The following is a 24,312-nucleotide window of genomic DNA, read 5'->3' as shown; positions in this document are numbered from 1 at the left end:
GGAGGCTTTAAGTGAGAAAAAGTGTCCTGGTGCCTAAAGCTGGCAATGTGCTAATTAAGATACAAAGAAGAAAAGTTGAGTGAGCAACTTTAAAGAGGGCGGGAAGGAAGGGCTCCATCCCATGCAGAAATATGTGATGCTTCAGCCACTCAGCCCCATCACTGGGGAGGAGGAATGCATAAACAGGAAGAGGCAGTAAAGAAAAAGTCATTTAATTGTGGGCTAGAGAAGAAAAACACCTCCCAGGAGATTTATTCTGGACAGCTGAATGGCTGCGCTTATGGGAGCAAGGAAGATGTAACTCAGAGCTCTGTGGGTCACACCTGCCCTGGGCTAAGTTAGAGGCATCAGTCAGCCCGAAGGGTGAGATGATGTAGCAGTGGAGGAAACGAAGCGTATTCATCAACATTTTAATACTATTTCCTGCCGTTTTATCCTTCTCTTTACTTTTAAAATTATTCTTCCATCTCGGCAAGTTCCGTTTTTCTACACCAGCCTTTGACAGATTTTTCTAGGATGTCCAGCTGCAAGTGAAGGTGTAACAGAACATCTGGTGCACAGGGAGCATCAGCTGAGCTTTGCAGTGTGGGAACTGGTTCCTATTCAGGCTCTGCCAAAGATTCCCATCAGGATGTTGGGTAGATGCTTAAACCAGTTTTTTCCAGGTTATACTTAATGGGGTGTTCCTCATTTTACAGACACTTGACCATCCGTGCCTTCTGGTTTTCAGACATATGAGCAGCTAATGAACTCTGAATGTAGTGGTAAATGCTCTGAGAACAACAAATACATGACTCAGAACAGACACCAAGAATAGTAGAAACTTTGGTCCTACATCTCCCTAGGTTTTAGACTGCCATTTTAAAGTGGTGTTAATAATACCACCTCAGTTCACAGCGTTCTGTGGAAATGAAATCATTGAGGTTTGTAAAGCACTCATGACTGGTAGTATTGAGCACCATGGAGAAGCTTATGAGCAAATTACTCTGTCTTCCTTGTCTTTTATAACTCCTTGCTGTCTTCGTGTTCCCTCTCTCAGTGTTGGCCCTGCTCTCCAAAAAAGTGTAGTGAGGTTCAGACATACTCCATGGGGCTGCCAGTCTCGCAGGCTGTATCTGTTAAAGGCTAGCAAGGCTACACTGAGCGGATTCAATCACAGCTTTTATAAGGCTCATCCTTTAACCAAACCTGGGTGGACCGGCACAGAGAAGCTGTTCTTTGACACAGCTTCTTGTCCTTGCTCCAAAGCTATGAGAGGTCACTAGGTTTTTCAGGAGAAAGATTGTTCCTGAGTCTGCTCCTTAGAAATACCTGAGCTAATTCAGCTGAAATTCATATTTTAAGATGAAAGCAAATAAAAGTATTCACTCAGTATGGAAATGTTTTGAAGTGTTATGCACAATTGGAAGTGGGCTCTTCAAGGTAGTGGTCAGATCTACATGTAAAACTACTGCCTGTGCTGATGCTGGCATTGTAGGTAGGAGTCACAAACTGTAATGCACCCAAACTGGGGCTATTGTGGATGTAAGCTGAAAAAAGAGCTGCGTTTTGCCATTTGGAGCTTTGGAAAGTTTGGGAAGTAAGGAAAATTTGCTTATGTAAGATCCTGAGGTGACTAATAAAACTTTGAAGTTAGTCCTGCTTTGGGAAAGAGGTAGGGCTAGATCAGTTCCCAAGGTCCCTCCCAACCAAAATTTTTCTCTTGTTCATGTTTTCATCATATAAACTTCCAAGTGCTTTATATTCTAGCTTTCAGGACCGTTATGTTTGCTAATAATGGATCACTACTGCTGTTTATTTAGAAAGTTGCCTTTGAAGACCAGCTGTGACACATTTTTAATCAATTGACCTTGGCTAAGATGGTTGAGAAACTCAAGGAAAGAAAAACATTCTCCTGTCACCTGTAAAAGCATACTACACGTAAGTTGTGGTTATTTGTGGACTGTGTTTGCCACCAAATTGTTTAACCATTCTGTGAATTCTTCTCATTATTTAACTGCTCTGTTTGAAGAGTGAATGCCATCGTGATTCTAGCAAGAAGAGCAATCACAATAGAATCAAAGAATCATAATATCATTTCGGCTGGAAGAGACCCTCAGGATCATTGAGTCCAACCATACCCTAACCTAACTCTAGCACTAAACCATGTCTCTAAGAACCTCGTCTGTACGCCTCTTAAACACCTCCATATCTAAGAACTACAGAGTGAACCCTAATAAATAACAGGTTCAGTCTCAAAGCAATAAACATGCCAGGGTATGAAAATCACCTTTTTTCATAGATATAAAAGTAGAGTGCGATTTAGTGTTTCATAGCTTCATTGTATCAATAATATGCTACCAGCAATCATCCACAATAAACTAATACGTCATTTCAGACTGCATATATTATTTAGTGTTGAGGAAGCAATGTATTTGAGAATAGCCAGGCTGAAAATCTCTTTGTGGTGAAGATTTTTTGAGTATCTCTATTCCTCATATATACATATTGATTTTTGTTTCAGATTTAGAATCACTTAGCTGCTGAAGAAGTCAAGTACTAACATGTTCCTGGCTCTGCCATCAAAACACTAAGAAAATGGAGGGTATAGGTATGTTGTGACTCCTGCATAAGGAGTATGTGGCAAAAGTAAGAGAATGCAGACTGTGGCTGCATGCTGCAAATCTCTGAATACACCCTGAAAAACTAAAGCACGCAAGAAATGTCTGGTTGCTAGTACAACCGGTTGCACAACATTGACTCCCCTTTGGTCTGGCAGACCTCAGATCTGTTGACCTGGACAATCTCTTTTAATCTGAGTGGAGAAGTTACGAAAAGTTCTTTCCAGTAAAAGACTGAGAATAAGGAGAGATTTGCTTAATGCGCTTCTTTATGATTTTATAAACATGTGTCTGTGCTGTCAAAAAAACTTGCAAAATGAAATGATACTGAATAGTCTCTTGGGAACATGCAAGTCTCTGAGCAAAGTGTCTTGTCCACAGCATTCAAAGCTGATCACAGGAGTCTGAACCTGAACCAGCCAGGTGTGACAAGCTTTTCTGATTTGCCTAGTGACAAACATATTCCCTTTTTTCTGCCTTGCTTCTGCACATTTCAGGCAGGGGGGATATGGGGAAATAGACTTTGTACCGCAAAATTAGCACTTCCAGAGCAGAATCAGTGACAACAAAATGTACGTGGTGTTTCCTAACTACTTCCCCAGTCAAGCCGTAATGAGGCTTCTTAGTGAGCAACAATTAGGTCTGATTGTGTTGGGAATCACAGCAGATAAGTTATTAGCAAAACAGTTATATTAGGAGAATCAAATGATCTTTTTTTAATCACAGTACTCTGTTTTCCCAGGAAGCGTTTTTTTCTCTTCATAGGCAGTGGATAAAGAAGCAACGTGGTTTCCTGTGTGCACATAAAGCTATACTATAGGGTAATAAACCTGAATAATATTCATTTCCATTTGTTATAATGATTGTAATAAATCTACAAGGCATAGATGAAAGCAGTTGTACTAGCCTTATATCTTCCAGAAGATAAAAAAGCTCCTAAAAAGGACAGAATGGAGTGTTTATAATGCCTTCTTAACTTTAAGTACATTTAAAAGAATTGCTATTTCCTTCTGTTGCCTCATTTACAAGCACCAAGTTAGGTGGTAATTATAAGATAATTCAGTAACACTCTAAAATAATGATTCAGCTAATTAATGCTGAATTACAGAGGCAGTCCTACACAGACACTTATAAAACCCCCATTAACACTGACAGAGTTCATCACGATTATTCCAGCATGCACTGAAGGAATCGAATGTGATGAGACCATTTATTGAAAATTTTGGGGTTTTGTTTTTTGTTGTGTGTGTGTGGTTTTTTTGCATGTGTGTTTGTTTTGGTTTTGTATAAAACTGTGTCCTTCTATAGAGTTCTTCCTAGAGCAGGTGTCTCAGTGAGGAAATGGGGCACAGTAACCCTCCTACTACATGCAGCAATCACCATGTGCACTTTTCATGAGGTCTCTGGAGCCTAAATTGAGATATCGCACTGGCCACTGACAGCGTGACCACAGGGTGTAGTCTTTTGGTTAGGAGCTGTGGTCAAGGGGCATGCTGCCATCTGTGGTATCTTTGACTTTGGCTGATGCTGATGTAGGGCAGAGGACGGCAAGGACATCTCCCTCAAGGTCAGTGGAGAGGTTTTGTTGCTTCTTGCTCATGGTCAACAGGGATGTTTTGTTACCTCAGCATCCCAGGGCCCAGCATCCCTCTTTTTATTTCTCCCATTTGCCCTAGAGAGTCAAAGTTATTCTGGATATAGTCTTGTGTTTGCTGGAGCTTTGTATTTTGTAAGTTCTGTCACATTTGTTTATGCTGCATTTGTGCTGTGTTTTGGGAAATTGAAAAGGGGCTATATGAAGGCTCTTAGAACAGGCTCACCTATTTTTTTATTTTAAAATGAGCAAGAAGATTATTTAAAAGGTTGATTTAGTTGTTTTATTTACATGGAGAGAAGCACAGGTCAGCGTAACACATCTTCTCTTAAGGATTTCAAGACAGCATTCAAATGTCCCAAGGAAACTTTGCTGTCTTCACTGCCTGCGAGCTGATGTCACTATTCTGAATGAAGTATAACTCATTGCTGACAGAGATGGCATTAATCTATCCATTAAAGCCAGCTGCCTGGACATCACCACCCTGCGTGCTGTCTTACACAGGCAATATTTACAAGAGTTTTATGAAATGGTACCATCTTTCTTTCAGAAGGACCTGCACACCGAAATGTTAAATAAGTGCTTAGAGGGAAAAACTTAGAAATTGCATATAAATATATTTACACAGCCACTGGGAAACCACATGCAAACTCATCCAATTAGGGGGTCTTGGCAAATACTTTTTGCCTCAAACTTGCAATTTTTATTTTTTCGAGTGGGTGTTCTGCAGAGGCTAATGTGTGAAAATCCCCACGGCGAAGCCCACGGGCCCTGGTGCATCGCTGCCGCGCTCAGCCCGGCTCCCGCTGCCGGCAGGGCGATGCGGAGCGGGCTCTCGGCGGAGGAGGCCAGAAGCGGCACAGCAGGAGGCGGCAGTGGAGCCGCTTCAGCCCCGCGGTGCTGGCTGCGGGATGGGAATAGTCTGGCGATGGTCCTTGCGAAATCCCGGCGGGGGGCAATGGTGATGGATTCGCATGCTGGCACCGCGTCTGCAGCCCAACCATCTCCAGCTGTCCTCAATGGCGGCCGGCTGCGCTGTAGCCAGTTCAGAGCTGGGCTTTATGGTTTCTTTGGGTGTCCAAAACCCTTTTTAATTCTAGCCAGAAGAACTTAAAAAATGCAATGCTATGGCTACAGAGGCAAATTCAGAGTTGGCAAAACAGAGCTGCTTTCACTTATGTAAGGGCTGCATCTGCCTCCTGATGTTTTAGTGGCCAGTTAGTTCCCCACTCTTCAGTGTAAAAGTATTGCTTTTTCTGTCCCTGGTAGAGATACTGCTAAAGCACGCTCATCCAGCCCTTTGGAATCAGTAACAGCTGGAACAGGTTAAGGTGGAAAATTCTGGAGTTAGAATTGGGGTATCAAACTCGAGGGACTGAGGCTCTGCTCTTGACCGTGCTGTGGACTGTGAAGGAATAACCTAATTTTTGCACTCTCCCACTTGTCTATCTGCAACAAGGGATGGTAATATTTTATTCATCTATTTTACCTATTCAGAGTAGAATATATACTGAAATGTAAGTAATGGTAACAGAACATTAAGCAAATGGGCCTGGGAGTATAGAAGAGACAGAGGGGGATAGACGGAATCAAAACAAATATCATGAGAAAGAGAGTAGAAATCCCAAATGAAGCTGGCTCAGTGAAAATAGCTGCTTAGAAACACATCCGAGGCCAGGTTTTGGATATCTTTTTTTTATATATATATATATATATATATATTTTTTTTTTTTTTTTTTTTTTTTTTCCCCTTGCCTGCTGAAGCGGAGGGAATGTGGAGCAGCTCGCTCTTCCGGGAGCTGAAGGTACAGCTCTTTTGCAGGCTGTTGGTGGGAGATGCTTTGCTGAAAGGGGAGAAGCCTGGGCGCACATAGCATACTGCTTGTGTGACACCTAGAGATCCAAGGTGGTTGAGATCTTAGAAATGCCTTTGGAAATTCACTGCGCGGTTACTAATTGCATAACGAAGGAATAAATTTAGCCCCTGATGAATGAACCATGGTCAGCCGAAGAAGAATTTCAGAGATCATGTATCTGTTGTAGAGACTAGTGAAAGAGTGGAAGAAATGGGCCAATCTGGCCCATGTAAAGATAAACAGTGATTAGAGAAAGGAAACAATCCAAGGAACAAGCTGAATTTGGCAATAATACTTCAGCACTGTGTTTTCCAACCGTGCAAGTGTACAGCCCCTAGGCAAGACCAACTCCAGTGGAAAGCTTCGGCCAGCAAACTGCAAACACTTTAAAAAACTGATGATAGGCTCTTTGGGAGCCTCTCTGGGAGGAAGATTCTTGTCTGGCAAAGTGACTTGCATACTTCTGGCACTAAACAAACCATCTCTAACTGTGGTGCTTCTGTGGTCACCCGTTGCCACACTATTTTTGTGCCTCTCCGCCTTAACTGGCTCCACACGCGCAGTCCCTGCGGCAGAGGCAGCAGCTCCTCCCCAGCTTGCCGACAGAAGGCAGAGGCTTAAATTTGGACTTGAGGAAGGACTCTTGATGAAATCCAGAATCATAAACCAAAGCCCTCTCTTGGCATTAGTCATACAAGTCAGGACTGCCCAGCACTGCTGCTGTGGCAAGGGCTGGGCATGATTTTGGGACTCCAGCAGCAACCCACACCACAGGAGTGGCACCCAATCTCCCCAGCACCCCCAGAGTCAGTGGCCACTGTTTCCCCCACTCATGCTGGCTGTCCCCACTGAGTACTAGCAACAATCACCCTTGCTAGTCTTGCAGCACGCCTCTGCCTTCAGCCACCTTGGCCAAGCAGCTGACCCCTGCCCTTCAGCAGCCTTTGCCACCCAGTGCCATGCAAGCAGATGTCCCAACTCCTGCTCTTCACCTGGAGGTCAGCTCTTTCCGTACAGCTAGGGAAGAAAACCAGTCTCCTTGGGTGTCCCTCCTCCTTGATGAGGAAGGCTTGGGCTCAGTGCATCCCATGTTTTATGGGGCTGGCTGCTGGGTAGGGGGCTGCAGCAGATGCTGGGGGATGTTGCATTCCTGACAGCCTTTGCTGAAGCAACATAATGCAGAGACAAAGATGTCCAATGTCAGTGAAGCCTGGTGTTTATGGCATCCGTAGGTGGGAAGGAAATCTCGTTTTGCTTCATCTCTTTTCTTGGAGAACTTTTTAGATGTGAAATGTGTGTAATTGGGCTGTCAGGAGGAGATGAGGAAAAGTTTGTGCAACGTTTAGGAGTGAGACATCAGCACTACTGAAAGTCTGGGATTGTACAGAACTGGGACTTAGATGACTTAAGTGAGGCAGGGTTTGTGGGATACAGGCGCCTAAGGCAGTCCTGCTCCTTGGTCCTGTGAGTGAGTGATTTGCCCCAGATTTCACAGGCAGTCTGTGATTGATAAGGTAACTTGCCAGGTTCAAGGCTGCTTCACTGGTATCTCCCAGATTATAATATTTGTGTCTTGGTATAAGCCATACACTGCTTAACATTTGCCATGAAAGTAATGCGATTTCTACCTTTGGGTATACACACGCTAAATAATTGAAATCCAACAAAATCCATTGGTCCTCTTCCCAGTGCAGGAAGAAGTGACCCCCCAGGGACCACATATGTCAGCAGAGAGCTGGAGGCAGCGGAAGTGTGGGGCATGGGTGTTTTTTCCCCCTTCTGGGTTAGATTCCTATGGTAGACCAACTTTTTTGCTGAATGGCTGATGCTGCTGTTGAACCAGGGCTGGACCCTCACCGTGTGCATTTGAAAATCATTAAATGTGTGACTGTCTCATCAAATTGACCCTAGTATGAATCCTGAACACCTCTTTGGAACAACACACAGGCCTGGCTGGCGCTGCCTGCTTTTGTCATGTTTAAAGGTTTTGTGCCTCTACGCTGTTATATGCTTTTTTATAGCTTTGCTGGAAACTATAAAGTGGCAACTCGTAGCTCGGTGTGATTTACCCTGTTGTTTTCTGCTGTGCGAAACTGTTTGTCAGTGGAGCTGCGATTTCAGGAGGATGTTTGCACAGAAATATAATGAGGCTTGGCTAGTCCTTGGGAGCAGGAGTGATTTTGAATGGCTGCTGACCTCGCGGGGAATCTGGGCTGCGCTCAGGCAGAAACCACTGAGCTGGAAACAAAAACCTGGAGAAACTAAAGCAGGCTCTCCATCTTCTGCTCCGAGAGTTAGTGAGGAGATATTTTATCCAAAAGTCTGTGGCAAATGCTAGAAGGTATATTCATAGCTTTTAAAAAAAAATTATCATTATTTTTAACAGTAATGCACCTTTTAAAAATGGGTTTGTGCTATTTGGTGTGTTTATGTAAACTGTTCACTTGCAAATGAGCTGGCCCTCTCTTTGGTTCTGTTCTGATGAGGAGCTTTGAGCTTGCTCTTTCTCCTGGATGTGGGACCTTTGGGTTAGGCCCCTGTACTGGCTCTGCAGAGTAAAGAGCTGCTTTTGCATTATTGAATCTACAGATAAAAAGCTTTATTTGCTTTGTAATTTGGTTTATTAGCTCCCATTCTGTAAACAGCTGTATGGCTGTTCCTTTCTGATTTTCACTGTTACACAATACATACTATTGCAGGAAAAATATATGCAGGAATTGTGTTTGAACAGAAGCAGGACAAAACCAGTATTTTTTTCCAGTAGCACTTTTTTTCTTTTTCTGGCCTTTTTTAGCAATTAACTATCTTATGGTAATAAATCACATTTTGCGCTACGGGCATGTAAAGGCTCAAACAAAAAGGCTGTGGGTTACAGAACTGTTCCTTACAGGGATTCTCTGCCCTCTTCCCAACATCTTTTCTCCTCTCAAAATTGGATGGTTTGCTTATACTTTAAAGAAAACATTAAAAAAAAGAAGAGTTGCCTTTGGCCAGAGATCAATCACAGAAAATTTCAGCCCCTTCAGAGAATGTTTTTGAAACATATGAAGCTGTAAGCATTTGATCTGATCCTGATCCCACTTAGCTCACAGCTGGTTTAGTCCTGCCGTAAGGCCAGCGACCACGGTGGATTTACCCATGATTTGCCACTGTAAGCTGAGATCAAGATGGGGCTGTGGGTTATAATGGCATCTGCTCAGCCTAGGAGTTGCTAATGGTGAAAGAGACACTGAAAGATGCTGTTACAGACCTTGTTCTCCTGAGTGGTGTTAGTGAATGGGACTATTCATATGCTTAAGGGCTGCAAGACCTGGCTCCACCAAGCTGTGCTGTAAATAGTGAGATGCAAACCTTGGGAGATAAAGTGCTTTAATTCACATGGAAATCCAAACTTTCAGGTGCTTATCTTGACCTGGGTGTATTTGGTCAGCTACATGCATTTTGTTTTGGTATTTTAGCACTTCAGGCACTGGGCTGAATTAGCAAATATCAATTAAAATAGTAATAAGCTGATCTGCCTAAATCACCCATCCCTTCTGATAAGCGTAAGATTTTTGTAAAGATTGGGGGCAGAATTTTTAGCAGGGCCTGTTGCAATAGGTTAAGGGGTAATGGTTTTAAACTAAAAGAGGGGAGACATGAGGAAGAAATTTATTACGACGAGGGTGGTGAAACACTGGCCCAGGTTGCCCAGAGAGGTGGTAGATGCCCCATCCCTGGAGACATCCCAGGCCAGGCTGGACAGGGCTCTGAGCAACCTGATCTGGTTGAAGATGTCCCTGCTCGTGGCAGGGGGGTTGGACTAGATGAGCTTTGAAGGTCCCTTCCAACCCAAACTATTTTATGATTCCATGATTCTGTGATTGAAAGCTCTTGCAGAAGTTAGTATTTGGAGTACACTGACCATTGGGACAAACACTGTCAAGACCACATGTGTTTTGGGCTGCCGGGTGGCTTTGTGCAGCTGTGCCCACCACTGGCATTGCAGGTAGCAGTGCCTTGCCCCTGTCTTCTGATGAGTGCAGTTTTCTCTCCTGTGCAAAAGAGCTTGAAGAGTCCCTCATGCAAGGAGGTGCAATTGCCTAACTTTTGCAGGAGAGATCACCTCAACATGATCTTGTCTGCTGAAAGCAAAGAAAATAAGATAAATGGTTTGGTGATGCTGATTTAGTTATTTATTTATTTAATAATCACATATCGTCCTCAACCACTAACAATACAGCTGTACTTATTTTCAATTACTTGGATTACAGCCGTGAAAATGACATATCTGCTTGTATATCTACTTCTCATTAATATTTATAAGGAAAAAAAGTGCCCTTGAACTTGCTACTCCAGTACTCACTTTGACACACAGAAATTCAGGAGCTGGTCTTTCAAGTCAACCTAGCATGTCTTTTATACTTGAGCTGTTGCTTGTCTTACTCTTCCCTGGACATCTGCTGGAGCAGTTATTGAAGGCAGAACATTGGGTGAGATGTAGCTTTGGTCTCACCTGCTAAAACTGTTCATATGCCTGAATTTTCATAGGTGCATCACCTGGCACAGGTATCTGACATAATCTGGTCCCCTTCTTAAACAACCTGCGCTGTACACTACTTTCAAGTTATTTGAACTACAAAATTAAATTCTATTCTGGTATTTTGTATGCTCTGAAAAGGACTCCCTGTCAACAACTCTGGTGTGCTTGTCCTGCATTTGGGCAGATTTTGGGCTCCATCTGTTGTTGCATTTCCCGCATTAGTTACCTAGATGTCTTTGAGAAACCTCCTTCTGTTATAAATAAAACTTGGAATGAAAGACATCCGTGTAACTCTAGATCATATTTAATTTACACCACTCCGGGTTCTGGGGAGCTGAACTGGAAAGCTTTACCGGTGACTTCCAACCTGTTGAAAATGTTACTTTTATCATGCAATTAAATGTGGCTGAACATGCTTCTTAAGAAACATGGCAAAACTTACCAGTAACTAAGGAACCAGAAATACTTACCTATTGTCACAAGTTATACTCAGTATTTCTTTAAAAAATATCCACCTGCCAGGAGATGTTTGTTTATTTTATTATGAATGTTGCCAATCTGCTAACTGAAGCGGGTGTCAGATCTGATTTTTCGTCATCAAAGTAAACACCACACAGTTGTTGCTGGTGAATTAAATCTTCACAATTGCTGTAGAGATGCCATATGTAACAAACATCTAGTGACATGCCAAAGAAGGCATTTTTTCTGGTTCTTTCCCTGTAAAATCTCTTCAAAGAGTCATCCCTGGACCTTGCAGGCTGTTGATCCTGGGAAAACCCAGGGAGATGACTGCATTTCCAGGGCCTGATTTGGAGTATGTGCAGATCCCTGCAGATTCATCGAAGTCAAGGAGCAGCACATCTTCTCAATGACATCCCAGGGCCAGGACTTCCATCCATTAATTATGTGAAAGAGGACCTCTTTTCGTCAAAGCTGCCAATTTTTAATGTAATTGAATGTCACCTTATCCTTATATGAGTAGGAAAGAAAAGCAGAAGCTCTTGCTCAACATCCATTTCTTTTATGTCCTTACATATTTTTGTGTCACTTGGGACTTTACGTGTCTGATAAAAGCAGGGGAAGGTCGTATTTACCAGAATCTGAGCTAGAGGTACCAGGAACTGTATTTATATTCTGCTTTTTTGAGGAAAACCTCAAAGCTCAATGGTTGCACCTGGTGCTCCTCAGGTAAAGGATGGGTCTTGCATGTAAGGAGCTGCTGTGGCTCTCTAGGATCCAGTTGCTGGTGATCATCGAGCATGAACCCTTTGTTCTGCACCATCTTAACAGCTTTTTCTGTGCTGGTCAGGCTTATCCCCATAGATGAGTGAATCAGGGCCATCCTTGATAAAAATATTCGGTGTGTAGCTTTCCTACTGTGGGGATTTGAAAAAAAAATAATAAAAATAAGAAAACATGGCCTGAGAAAGCTTTCTGTTGTTGTGTGATGTTTGAAGCATTTTTTTTTCTTCTTTCCCTTGAGAAATAAAATGAGTGAAAATAAATACTAGGAAGTATGCAAAATAAGCGTACATTTTTAAGTAAACATGAAGTAAACATGTGCTGCTTTAGGCCAGTTTTATAAATCAGATAGTTTCAGTTCAGTAAATACTGACAAGTAGACAGAAAAACCCTTTCTTTCCAAGTTTGGGCACTGAATCCAGGTATCACCTTTTTGATGGTAGTTGACCAATTAAATGTATCTCAACGATCTCATAGAAGAAGATGACTACAAATAAAACACGTAAAGCTAATAGGATGAAGTTGCCTTATGAATTCTACTTTTTTGTTTTTAGAATAACTCTTTCTTACAAAATGATGAACTGACAGTCACACAGGAAAAAAATATCAGACAGACACTTCTTTTCTGGAGAGATTAAACTCTCCAGAAGCTGCTAAAAATGAAGCAAATCAATTATATCATCTTACATATTCACATCAACCCATCTATTGTGGAAAACATCAGAAGTCAGTGCATTCTCGTTCAGCTGAAATATTATTTCTGTGCTATTTCTAGACCACAGAGACAAATATTAGAGAAAAAACTCTCTCATTTAATAATCAGCCAATGGAAAGAGGAAAAACACCAAAAAAGCCAGAGCACAAAGTCCCACTGTATGTCAATCAATGCTGCTGTGTCTAGAAAGAGCCACTTGGAAGAGGAAATACCAATTCTTGGGAGTTGGGATGTCCCAACAGTAACCGTCTCCCTGTCTCTCTCTCTCAATGATTTTTGTTTGTTTGGTGGTTTTGTTTTGTTTTGGTTTTCTGCCTGTTTTCTGAGAACATAGGTGTGGAGAAGGACTAGACCAAGGACTCCAGGAACTGGGTGCAAGGAGGTCAATTCGTGTTGCTCCTGTGCCATTTCACAAGAAGCAGCCTGACTGACAGATAAACACAGGCAACAGAAGGGGTAGGTGACACATGGCCTGTGCCGGTGGGCAGTTGGTCACTGGCAGTGTGTGATCCTATGTCCTGAAGGCTTTCCCAAAATGGGCTTTTCTTCGGTGTGCCATGAGGAATTTTCTGCAGTTGGGTGCTAGAAGACTGGAGGATCCTCTGTGAGGCACCTGTTCAAAGCAGTGTGCATGGTTGAAATGAGGTGCAAAATGCTTTTGTTTAGTCATTAGATCTTTACCAGTACCCAGCAGTGATTTAACAGCTCTTGGATAAACACTGGTACTTCAAAGAATGTTCGTGCTAATTTGGCTTTGGAAATGAGAAGATAAGTAAGATGTGTGACCTCTGCTGAGGCATCTTTTGATGTCGCATTGATGATTGTTCATTTTTCTGTCTCAACGGATATCCTCAGTGATGTCTTATTCTGCTCGCCTGCAGGCTGGGTTTCTCACTTGGACTAGTGGTTGTGAAGCGACACACATTGGAGAGTAAAGCTGAGCCACTGCTGTAATGACGTGAATGGGACAGAGTAAGATGTGCAAGAGAAATCAGTTTTGTATTCACAGGTATCAGATGTGCTTGAAATGTGAGCATTATCTTTCAAGAAGTTGATTTTCCTAAGATGACCCTCCTACATCTCTTTGTTGCACATCGACATTAACCGATGGTGTATTGGTGCACGTACCTATCATGCAAAGTACCTATATATAAGGATTCACGAGTCTCAGACTTGAGGGTCACCTGTAGCCATCAATGGTGGTATCTCAATGAGTCTTTTATGTCATCAGCAGACACTGAAATACTGTTTGGAAAGTATGCAAAGATTTTTCTTCGTGGCAAACCAGCTGGTTACAAGGCACAGCATAGCCACTGCAATGCATGCATCTCATGCATATATGGTGAATCATTGTCTAGTTTTTCTGTTAATGACTCAGCAACTCAAGAAGTGGGAGTGACCACTTGTGTTTTTGATCTGCTAAATGGCACCTGGCAAAAGCCATTCTTGTGCAACATGTTTGGCTAAAGTGAGCTTGCTGATGTCAGGAAGTCAGGTAGTTGCGTGACCCAGAGAGCTGCCTCATCTGTGCAGCCACATATGAAGTGTCACCATTTGCATACTAATGGGAGTGTGATGTGGACCTTCCACAAAGAGGATTGCAAACCTGGTGACTATGTTCTGTGGCAAGGACCCATGCAGGTGGCCAAGCACAGCTGTTGTGTATATTTAACACCTTTTTTGTGGTCATTTTTCTGTATGAAGCACGGAACTATGTAGGCTGTGACAGTCATCCTGTTTGATACAACTTGTTGCAGATGATACTGAGGTACCACGGGAAACAGGGATGTATTTTTCCCATCAGCACTGTTCATCCTTCAGCTTTCCAGCTTCTGTAGCTGCCTAACTGAATAAGCGGCTCTTCTTCCCTTGCAAGCTCTGTCCCTTTTTTCTGTCGAAGGTAAATGTCTGTGTGGGTGAGCTGTTGATTGATCATTTAATGCTCTCTCAGACAGAATTAAGTGGGCAGATCTTTGTGCAGCTTTTTGCACTGAGAGCTGAATTTCCAAGAACACCTCAACTTTTCATCTATTCACGTTCACGCACTTGCTTAATCATGTCTATCTTCACACTAACTCGTCAGTAGTTGATAAAGAATGTGGTTTTTCCATGTACTTTTGTGCTGAAAGTTGGTTCCTGCTGCAAATCAAACAGCTTGGATCGATGAAAAAATTGTAATAAAATTCATGATTTGAGTGACTGTCCCTGTTAAATAAATGTTAAACATGTTAAATAAAAAGTTATTCAATGTGCTAACAGCTGCAAAAATCTTTGGTGGATCTTGCATAGTGATATGTATACCCATATATAGATGACAGTAGACTATAAAGATTGTTTTTCTACTGAAGTTTCAAAATTCAGATTAAATAATTGTTAACCATGGAAAGATTTCTAAAGAAAGGACTAGCTATGTAAGCAAAACAAGAGAGCTGTTCCATAAGATGTGTTTCGAAGGTGCATGTCAGAACAGAAAAAGGATTTTAGAAATGGAAAATCTTTCATTAGGTCCATTATTGATATAATTCCACCGAGCTTTGCATTAAAGAGATTAAAGATGTAACTCTAGAAATGAAAACCGAGGAAAACTGTCAGTAAGCCTGGTAGATTTTATTTTTTTAGCCAGTAAAGGTCATGGTTCACATTTGGGTGCCCTTGTATTTGGGAATCTACCACAGGACTTCAGTGGTCTGGATTCTGTGAAATGTTTCCATTCTTTCATTTGCTTGAGACATCCTACCTGGCATCAGGGAAGTCATTTAGCTTCTCTGTACCTCAGTTCCTCTCCTGTAAAATGGAGATAGCATATCCACTTTTTATGAGGGCATTATAAAAACCCCACACCCTAAAGCCTGAGACATGCAGGCATCGCAGTGGTAGGACTGCAGATAAAGTGCATTGTTTTCTTGAATCTTATTCTGCATTATAAAAATTGGCATAAAGCTTGCAAAGATATAGAAGTTTATGCTCACAAATAGAAAAATGGTCAGTTTTAGAAATAAGAACCAGTCATGCTAACGTTATCATAATTGTGATTATGATGATTAAGTGCATCATACTGACACCAGCACTACCTAGTCAGGACCAGGAGAAAGCCCCAGTCTCTGTGCAAAGAGCTTGCAGAATGAAAAGACAGCCAACCCATAAAAAAGAAAGAATATGCAATCCAAATAGGAAGGTGTTATCACATATACATCTTGTAATTTTTCCCTCCCTCCTTCCTTCTCTTTCCAGGCTGCATCTTGCCATGTTTCCCACCTCTCTCCCACAGGAGGGCTCTGCCCTTCCTCTCCACCACGTCCCCCACTGCTTCCCCACCAAGGGCTCTGCGAGGGCCACGGTGGCTGCTGGAGAGCGGCCGTCCTCCACCCCGCCACGGCTCTTCGGCGGAGAACCTGCACTGCAAGTTTCAGTTCAAAACAAACATTCATGGCTGAGTTATGAACCCCCAGAGGGATAGATGGTGAAGTGGATTAAAGCACTAACTCTTTGCCTTTGGCTCAAAGCCATGTTAGGGCAAAAGTTAGAGTGAGTTTCAGAGTTAACTTTTATTTGGCAGTGTGGCTTGGGTTTGGACATGGCAAAAAAAGACCAGGAATGAAATTACTTTGGTTAAGGCATGTTGATGACGTTTCAGGAGGAGCCTACGCAGTGCTCCAGCCAGTCTCGCCTATTTAGTGATGACAAGTTTTGACAACATTTCAGGAAATCTTTCAACTTCGGAAGTAAAAACCAACACCCATGGACAGCCCGCTGGACCAAGGGCCAGTAGGAAGAGGAGACATCCAGCATGGTGCTGCTGGGGTGGCTGCCGTGGTTGAGGAAGGCTCTCCCAGGGAAACGCTCGCAATCCTTCTACACCACACCAGCTGTGGTGGTGGCACAAGGATGTCTGGGCACAACCTGTGCCTTCGCAGTGGCTGTGTCCTTCATGAGTGGCTATTTTCTGTCCCGTCTCTGCAGGATGGTGTTTCCTTGGGGTTCTTAGTGCTTCCCTGTGCTGCTTTGCATTCATCCTCCGGTGCTGAGCTAGGTCTCTCCCACCTTGTGGACTCCATGGGAAAGTCTGTGTTCTGGTAGTAAGTTTTTAGGCTTTGTCCTTGTGTGCTTGAGTCAGAGAGGATGAACAAACCTTAACTGTGGGTCTAGGGCTGCATGGAAGGCGTCTGCCCTCCTCACATCCCCCCTAGGGAAGAAGGAGCGGTGCATTGCTCAAAAACTTTGGTTTAATTCATCAAGATTTACTAAGGCTGAATAAAAGAAGCTTGGTTTTGGTAAAATAAGGGGCAGATCCTTAAGAAGTGCGTATGTACAAATCAGTGTTTGCTCTTCCTCTCCCACATTGACACCTGTTGGAGTTTAATTCCACTTGCTTTTTGTAAGGTGGGAAACAGACGAATAAAAGTGTTTAAGAAGGCTTATATGAATAACAATACATATTTTTCTCAGGATAAAGAATATTGTTTTCAGTGCGTGGGAGACACCACACTTGAGAACATGTCATAGCCACTTGCTCATGCAAGGAGCCCTGAAGCTCCTGCAAAAGCTCTCGGGACACTGGGGCAGCCCAGGACCTGTGCTGGGATGCCTGTGGTGGCCCTGGGGACCAAGGCCCTCTCTTAGCTGGCATCCTGACTGCCATCACTCGCTTCGAGCCCTTGGCTTGGGGTGTGGGTGGGGATGGGAAGGGATGTGTCCAGGCAGGGAAGAGGAGTGGCTGGGAAGGGAATGAGGCAGTGATTTGGAGGGAGACCCAGTCAGGGATGGTCTCTCTAAATAACAGCTTATCTAGAGATATTTTTTTTCAATTTTCCTAAGCCACAGGACAGGATGCACAGGTATCCATGCTGGATGGGAGGGTGGAAGGGAGGGGTGCTGTAATTGTCCTGCACTGGACTGATGTTTACTGTCCAGTTTTCCCACAGCATCCCAGGTCCTGTGGTATCCATGGTGGCCATGGAGCTGAAACACTCCCACTTGGGCAGCAGGGTGGGATGAGTATTTGGTACTATTTTCTGGAGTCCAAGTAGTTTCTTCCAAATGAAAAAAGTCTCTTGCTGTATAAAAAGATGCGACACCTTTCCAGGGAGTCGTTTGAATAGAGGGTTGTGACTCAGAATACTTAGAAAGGGTATTTTTTTCCCCTCTGATCAGGAATGCTTTCAAATGCAGGTTGTAAAAGGAACAGGATGATGATGGCTGTTTTCACTGATGTCCTCTGTCAGAACGTTGAGGCTCCTGGTGAATAAACAGCTGGTCGATGACTTAAAGAGCTTTGAATGAAGCACCACAACCTCTTTCTTGATTCTTACACTGAAAAGAAATCCAGTGGGGAGGAAAGGGAGCTGAGATTGAAACCATTTTCCATCTATTCCCTTCTTCATACACTTGCAGAGGCTGCACTAGTTGTGATGGGGCTCAGTTGTCTTCTGCACTCTCCAAATTTCCTCCTTCTCTCTTCTTGCAATCCTTTCCTTGCTCATTTAGGCCAGCATTATGGGCACTATTTATTACTGATGTTGTATTACAGTATTTGATCTACCAGAGAAGAAAAAAGAAAAAAGAAAGAGAACAGCCCTTTATTTATGTCAAATGTAAGTTTGTTCTGACTTTGGTTAGGCTTCTGGAAACATCTAATTGACACTAAGTTAGAAGCTAACAAAAATCTCACACTCACACCAGTTCTTGTAACATGTTAAATAGTCTTGCAGGCATATTTGGAATTGCAAGAAATGCTCTGCCAGATGCCACGGAGTCAAAAAATAGCTAACCTTAATCCTACCTACACCCATCATACATATATGCCATGGGAGATTAATGCTGGTAGGCATTTCTACAGGATGAATTTCTAACTGAACTGAACAGGTATGACTTATGCCAGTCACCCAAATTAATACACAACTTTGGTAAGACTATTCACAGTGATGATAAATACCGAGCAAGTAGAGCAAGTACGTTGCAGTACATCCATGTTGGAAGTAGAAAAATAAGAGAAGTGAACCAAAAAGTCATCATTTAAATTTTGGTTATATAGGCTTTCTTGATTTTTGAGAACTGGCAAAAAGCAAACTGTGTGGTTCATCAGTATAATACTCTGCTGCTATATGCTGTAGAACCATTGAGAGGAAAGCTAGTGAGCTGTATTGCATTTGTGCTTTAAGCTCTTACAATGCATCGTGAATAAATGTGTCTGCAGGTTCATTTAGATTTATACTATTGTATTTTCATGTGGTATCTTCTGCATAAAATTGAGATTGTAGGAAAGAGAAAAATAGGTATAGTTATTTTTAATAGTTTATAAACATCATTAAATTAATTGTTTCCTGATGTGAAAAAAACTGTGGAAGTCTGTGGATTTATATGAGAAACTAGTCTGATTCCATTAATGAGCAAAACCTAATAATGATAGAGTATATCATGTGAAAGGCAGCAACACTTTTTAAATTGTTACTATATTATTTTTTGACAGGGATGTATTTTGCAGTAGTAGCTCACACATTTGCTTTTAAAACACAGCAGCAGAAGAACAAACACCTGACACTGCACGTTGTGGCACACAGGGGTAAAAAGCAGTTGCCTGACATGCAGTCGACATTAAAAATGTGTTTCTCACAAGTCCTGCAAGCTGTGCTGTCTTGTAGAAAACAAGCTCTGGAAGGAAATCGCCATAACTCCTGATTACAGCCGGGCTGGGAATTTTACAAGAAAACAGCTTTCCACTGGAACTAGTACATGTTTCTCAAAACAGTGATGTTTTGGGAAGCGGAGAGGCATCATCATGATGAAAACATCATCTTTAGAATATGTATTTTTCCCACAGTTGGGTAAAATAATCTTTGCCAAACCACCTTAAATTTCTTGCAGTGTATATTCCATGTGTTTCACAGTTGAAGGTATATGTTACAATTAAAAAAAAAAAAACAACAGTGAAAATCTACTTTATCCCAGATAGAAGTGATGTGCAAACTTTCATTTAGTTGAATAATCAGGATGTGATTTTTTTATTTCCAGAAATCAGCTCTATGCACTGATTTCGTTATTTACACATGCATTCACAGCCCACCAATCATCCTATCACCAGTGAATTTCTAACAAAATATAACCATTTTTAGTAGCAGAGCACTGACCATGTCTCTCAGTGATACAAATATTAAAATTATTTCACATGCCACAGCCACACACTAAACTGTGATTCTTTCAGCATAAAAAACCTAGTAAAAGCTATGATTATTTCGGCATTTTTGGAAAGCTTCATTCAAGTAGCTGTTGTGAGCGAGCATCACTTAGAGAAAAACAGCATGGATTCAATAATTCAGACTTTTTTTTTTGCATTGTATATTGAATATCCATTTTCAATGTTATGTATTTGGAGCATGTGCGGCACTCAAAATGCCTAACTTCTTCTTCTGATACCATGTCTATATGTTTATTATCCAATAACTGTGTTTAAGTGCCTGTAGGTCCCTGTCCATTGGATTTACAATATTTTCTTTGTGCTTGAGTGTTTTTTTTCTGCTGTAATCCATCAAACTTTTTCTTTTGTAAGCTTTCTCAAGCTTTTTTTTTTTTTTCAAATGGGTTGCACAATGATACCTGATTAATTCTGCAAACTACTGCCTCGTAATAGAAAGAGCTATTCACAAAAAAATTTTTTTTATTGTAGGTGTTTCTAGGGAATCACCTAGTTTGTAATCCAGTACACATTTAAATGTGCTGTAAGAACATGTTTCTCACAACTTTATTTGGCTCTTTGCACTCAGAATTATTCCGGAAGTTGCTTAAATGATGCTGTTATTAACAGGATACATAGAGGAAAATTAAACACCAGCTGAATCCACCTATTTGGTGGACAAAGTTGGACATCTACTTATTTGTAATACATAGCCAGCCTGAAAAGACTTTCACTGTGGAAAATGCTGTGCTGATATTTTGTGTGTGAGTATCAGTATTTGTACATGAATAGAGAAGTCTTGCACAACACAGCTCTTCCCTATTGCTCAATAAAACCCATCGATAGCTATGTGCAATGCTTGGCGTGCACTGAGAAATTGTTCCAGGATGCGGTCGGGAAGGAAGAGGTTAGCGGCAGCAGACACGGCGAAGAAAACTGGAAGAACAAGAACATGCCTTGTGTGAGCATACAAAAGAGTGTCAGTTCATGCACAACTCAAAATATCCCTAGAAAGGCACAGTTGCAAAGGTTAAGATTCTCATATGATTGAATTAATTCCCAACTGACAAAAGCTGTTGACTTCTTTTCTACCATGTATTCCAAGATTTTAGAATTTGACTCTGTCAAAACCCTGAAAAAAAAAAACATTCTGAAGACATCTAGTGTTTCAAAAAACAGTTTGGTTTGAATTGATTGTTCTGATTTGTTCTCTCTCCTCTTTTCACTTTCTATTTTCTCATCTGTGTAGTTCAACCATTATAAATTCTGAAGCTAGTATGATGACTTAAAAAATAAGATATGGATGGGTTTGTGGCTCAGATGTAGCAAGATACAATAAAGGAAATTATAGCTGAGTGACACAAATTGGGGATTTTAATTAAAACTACAAGGACATCTTTATAGTACCATTACTACTTAATTTCTTCTGTCTTCAGAAATTCTCCTCAACACTTTTTCTTCAAGTATTGTATGTTTCTAGGTAGCACTTTTCGATGTTCTCATTTGATCTCTGATCTGGTACTGACACAGACAGAGTAAGGTCTACTAATAAGCAGGCAAAGAAAGGATAAGCTTTCAATTTTTTGTTGTATCGAAACAAACATTTCTTAAGAAAACTACAAAGAAGACACTTTTCCATTTCTGTTCCCTTGCACTGTGTTATACAGCTAATTACTGTCACAACAGTAATGGGCTGAAAAACAACACTGAACCTCTTTTTATTTTTGTAGCATTTCTCTTCTTCCCTCCAGTGCAGGAGGGTGTCTGGCAGTATTGATAGCCTTTTGCTTCACTCGTTCTTTTTTATAAAGACATTGAAATTGATTTTCTGCATCTTGGCATATGAAGACTCGAAAGCGTGTTACATGCCCTATTGCCCAAAATTGTACAGTCACAGAGCAAAGGTTCCAATGACAGAGACTTTTATGGTACCAGGAGGCCTGAGCTGCTGAACTGGAGGCGCACAGAGAGACAGGCTTATTTATAGTGCTACTGAAGAATTAGCCTGCATTTGAACTGGCTGCCCCGATACTCTGATTGAAAAATCTGGTTTCCCAACAGGATGGCAGCAAGGGTAGAAAGGAGAGGCAAACTTTTAAGATGGACCTAGTGATACAGTAAAAAAGGCATCGTTCCTTACAGCAGCACCTTGCCACGGGGGCTGTAGGAGACATGTTTACAGCTCTGAGGTAATAAACATGTGAGGAAATGTTGGAATTGTTATGAGAAAGCATGGAAGGAGAAATTCAAAAATAATGCATCAACAGAAACCAAAAGAAGAATTCTGACCATGAAGCAGCCAAGCTACTGCCAGAACATCCCAGTCCCAAATTAAATCAGCTTCCTTTTCTAATAAAGGTCCCATAGGTCACTCTAACTATAGGTGTCTAGAGTAAGCATGACTTCAGGCAAAAGAAAGCTGAATGGAACAAAGACTTGAGACAATGTTTAAAAAGACAAAGAGGAAGATTATGCAGTATTAACAATATGTTGTGATCACCTCGAAGAAAAAATCCTCTCCTCTTAACTAGAAAAGGTCTTCAAGTATGGCAACATCATTTTTGGCCTGATCAGAGCTAATATGTCAGTCAATTGAAAATATTCAGGTTTTCTTTACGGGGGTGGAGGACTGAGGTGACCAGGGTGCTGTCCTGGGTATATCATTGTGCTTTTGCAGCACTCAGTGACTCTGCTGGCTCCTGGAGAGGAATAAAGACCTGGAGGGAGAGCCTGTCCATACTGAAATCAGTGGTATGGTTCTTCTTAACATCATAATAGCCAGGTTTGAGTGTTCATTAGATATATATATTGGGCTTTGTGTGTTGTTAATAATGAGCTTTACAAAGAGTATAGTGAGTTGATACTAGATTTTATCAACTGGATTGCCACAAGAATGTGTTTTGGCACTCCTGTTTTTCCATCTTCGGTAGTAGGAAAGCCAGTGCCTGATTTGGTTCAAAGTTAATGGGAATCTTTTTCTTGACCGAAAGGTGATTTGAATAAGGTCTTTAATGAGCACAGTTACCTTAGAGTTAATAGAAAAGGAACAAAGAAGTGAAGAGGAGAGATATCTTTCTGTCACTGTCTAAATTAATGATCTTGGTACCATATGCAGCTCTGACCCTTCCCTCAAAAAAGATAAAGCAGGACTAGAAGAGAAAGAGGATAACAACAGTCAGGAAAAGAAAGCATGGAATAGGTCGTGTAAGAAGTAGCTCAGTAGAGTAAGGCCTAAAGAAAAACATAGTAGAGATCTGTGAAAGTAATGGTGGCAGTGGAGAAAGTGAATCAGGAACAACTGGACGTTGTTCGCATATGATAAGAATTAGGGTAGGCCCAATAAGATTATCATCCTGCAAGTTTAAAAGAAACAAAAGGAAGTACTTCTTCATGCAAAATATAGCTGAAATATGCTTGTCATAGGATGCTGCTGATGCTAAAAATTTCAGTATGCTCAAGAGGTGGTTTGACAAATTTGTGAAAGGAAAGACCTACCATGGACAAGAACATTGTATGTGACTCAGAATGGGCAGAGGTACCTGGAGCAGAGGAGATTGCATGGTAAAGTACCATCATAGGTTCACTCTGCTCTTCTGCTCTTGTCTGTTTTCCTGACATTCCTTGTCAGTTGTTATTGGAAACAAGGGATCTTGGTTCAGCACAGCCAAAGTGTTATGGTGTTAAAACAACATTTAATTTCTCTCTCAGTCTCACTCAATCCAGACAATTTTCCTTGGGCACAATCAGGATATAATCAAGAGCAGTCAAGCTTCTGGGGAGGAGGAGGAGGAGGAGGTGGTGATAGGAATGGCTATTACAAATCAATTCATAGAGGATCTGTTTCTAACATATGCAACAAAGCACACAGATTTGGAGGTCTAGTTAGATTTTCAGTTAAATAGACATGATACCAAAGATATTTATTTCTGCCCTTTTGCCTATAGCTAGAGAAACAACGTTTTACACAGACTCAGCTTAACCACTCAGTGCTTGCACCATCTGAGCAACAGACCTGGCTAAGCACAGAAATGACAGAAGGATTTTTTGTTATAAGTGAGGCGACTTAATGCAGATGAAGTGGCCATATGGAGTGAAAAAACATAACCATTAAGAAGATGGAAAGATACTATTAGAACAAGGATTCCCAAAAGTTTGTTTATGGAAAGCTGGCATAACAAGCAGGAACCAAGACCTGAAATAATCAACCTGTAATTAATAGGCCCTCTCCCTTCTTGGTGCCCCAAAAACGTTGGTGTGCCCTTTCCTACCACTCTTTAGAGCAGAAGGATGAGTCACAGCTGCTTCTGCCTTTCAGAGAAAAGGGGGCTACTGAGGGGTGCAGTGAGGGTGTGACTCATCCAGCTGTCCCAGTTCTCTAGGTCCCCCAACACTCAGCAAACACTTTGCATCTGTGGAGGAGATTTGTGCAGCTGCAGCAGCCTGAGACATCACCTGAATTCATTGAGGATGGCCACAGCTCATGTCAACCATGTGAGTCTTACCCAAAGGTGTCTCAGGCTGCTCCTCGGGACCTTTGCAACAGAAGAGGTATATGGCAAAAAGCATCAACGCAAGTCTTGGTGTGGGAACATAATGTTCAGAAGTAAAAAGGTGG

At 41.8% G+C, this 24,312-nt stretch overlaps 1 long non-coding RNA gene across 3 annotated transcripts in view; it reads left to right on the top strand.

Moving 5' to 3' along the window:
- LOC139827832 (uncharacterized) overlaps positions 1–24,312 on the top strand; it is a 79,729-nt gene that overhangs the window by 12,253 nt on the left and 43,164 nt on the right. For all 3 annotated transcript variants that reach the window (XR_011738861.1, XR_011738863.1, XR_011738862.1), the window contains one exon: positions 1,803–1,920. This is a non-coding gene — a long non-coding RNA (uncharacterized lncRNA). The remainder of the gene's footprint in view (positions 1–1,802; positions 1,921–24,312) is intronic.

The sequence above is a fragment of the Patagioenas fasciata genome, chromosome 4 (genome assembly GCF_037038585.1).
Source record: "Patagioenas fasciata isolate bPatFas1 chromosome 4, bPatFas1.hap1, whole genome shotgun sequence".
NCBI lineage: Eukaryota > Metazoa > Chordata > Aves > Columbiformes > Columbidae > Patagioenas > Patagioenas fasciata.
The sequence above is the reverse complement of the archived record's forward strand: the minus strand, read 5'-3'. Positions and strand labels throughout refer to the sequence as shown.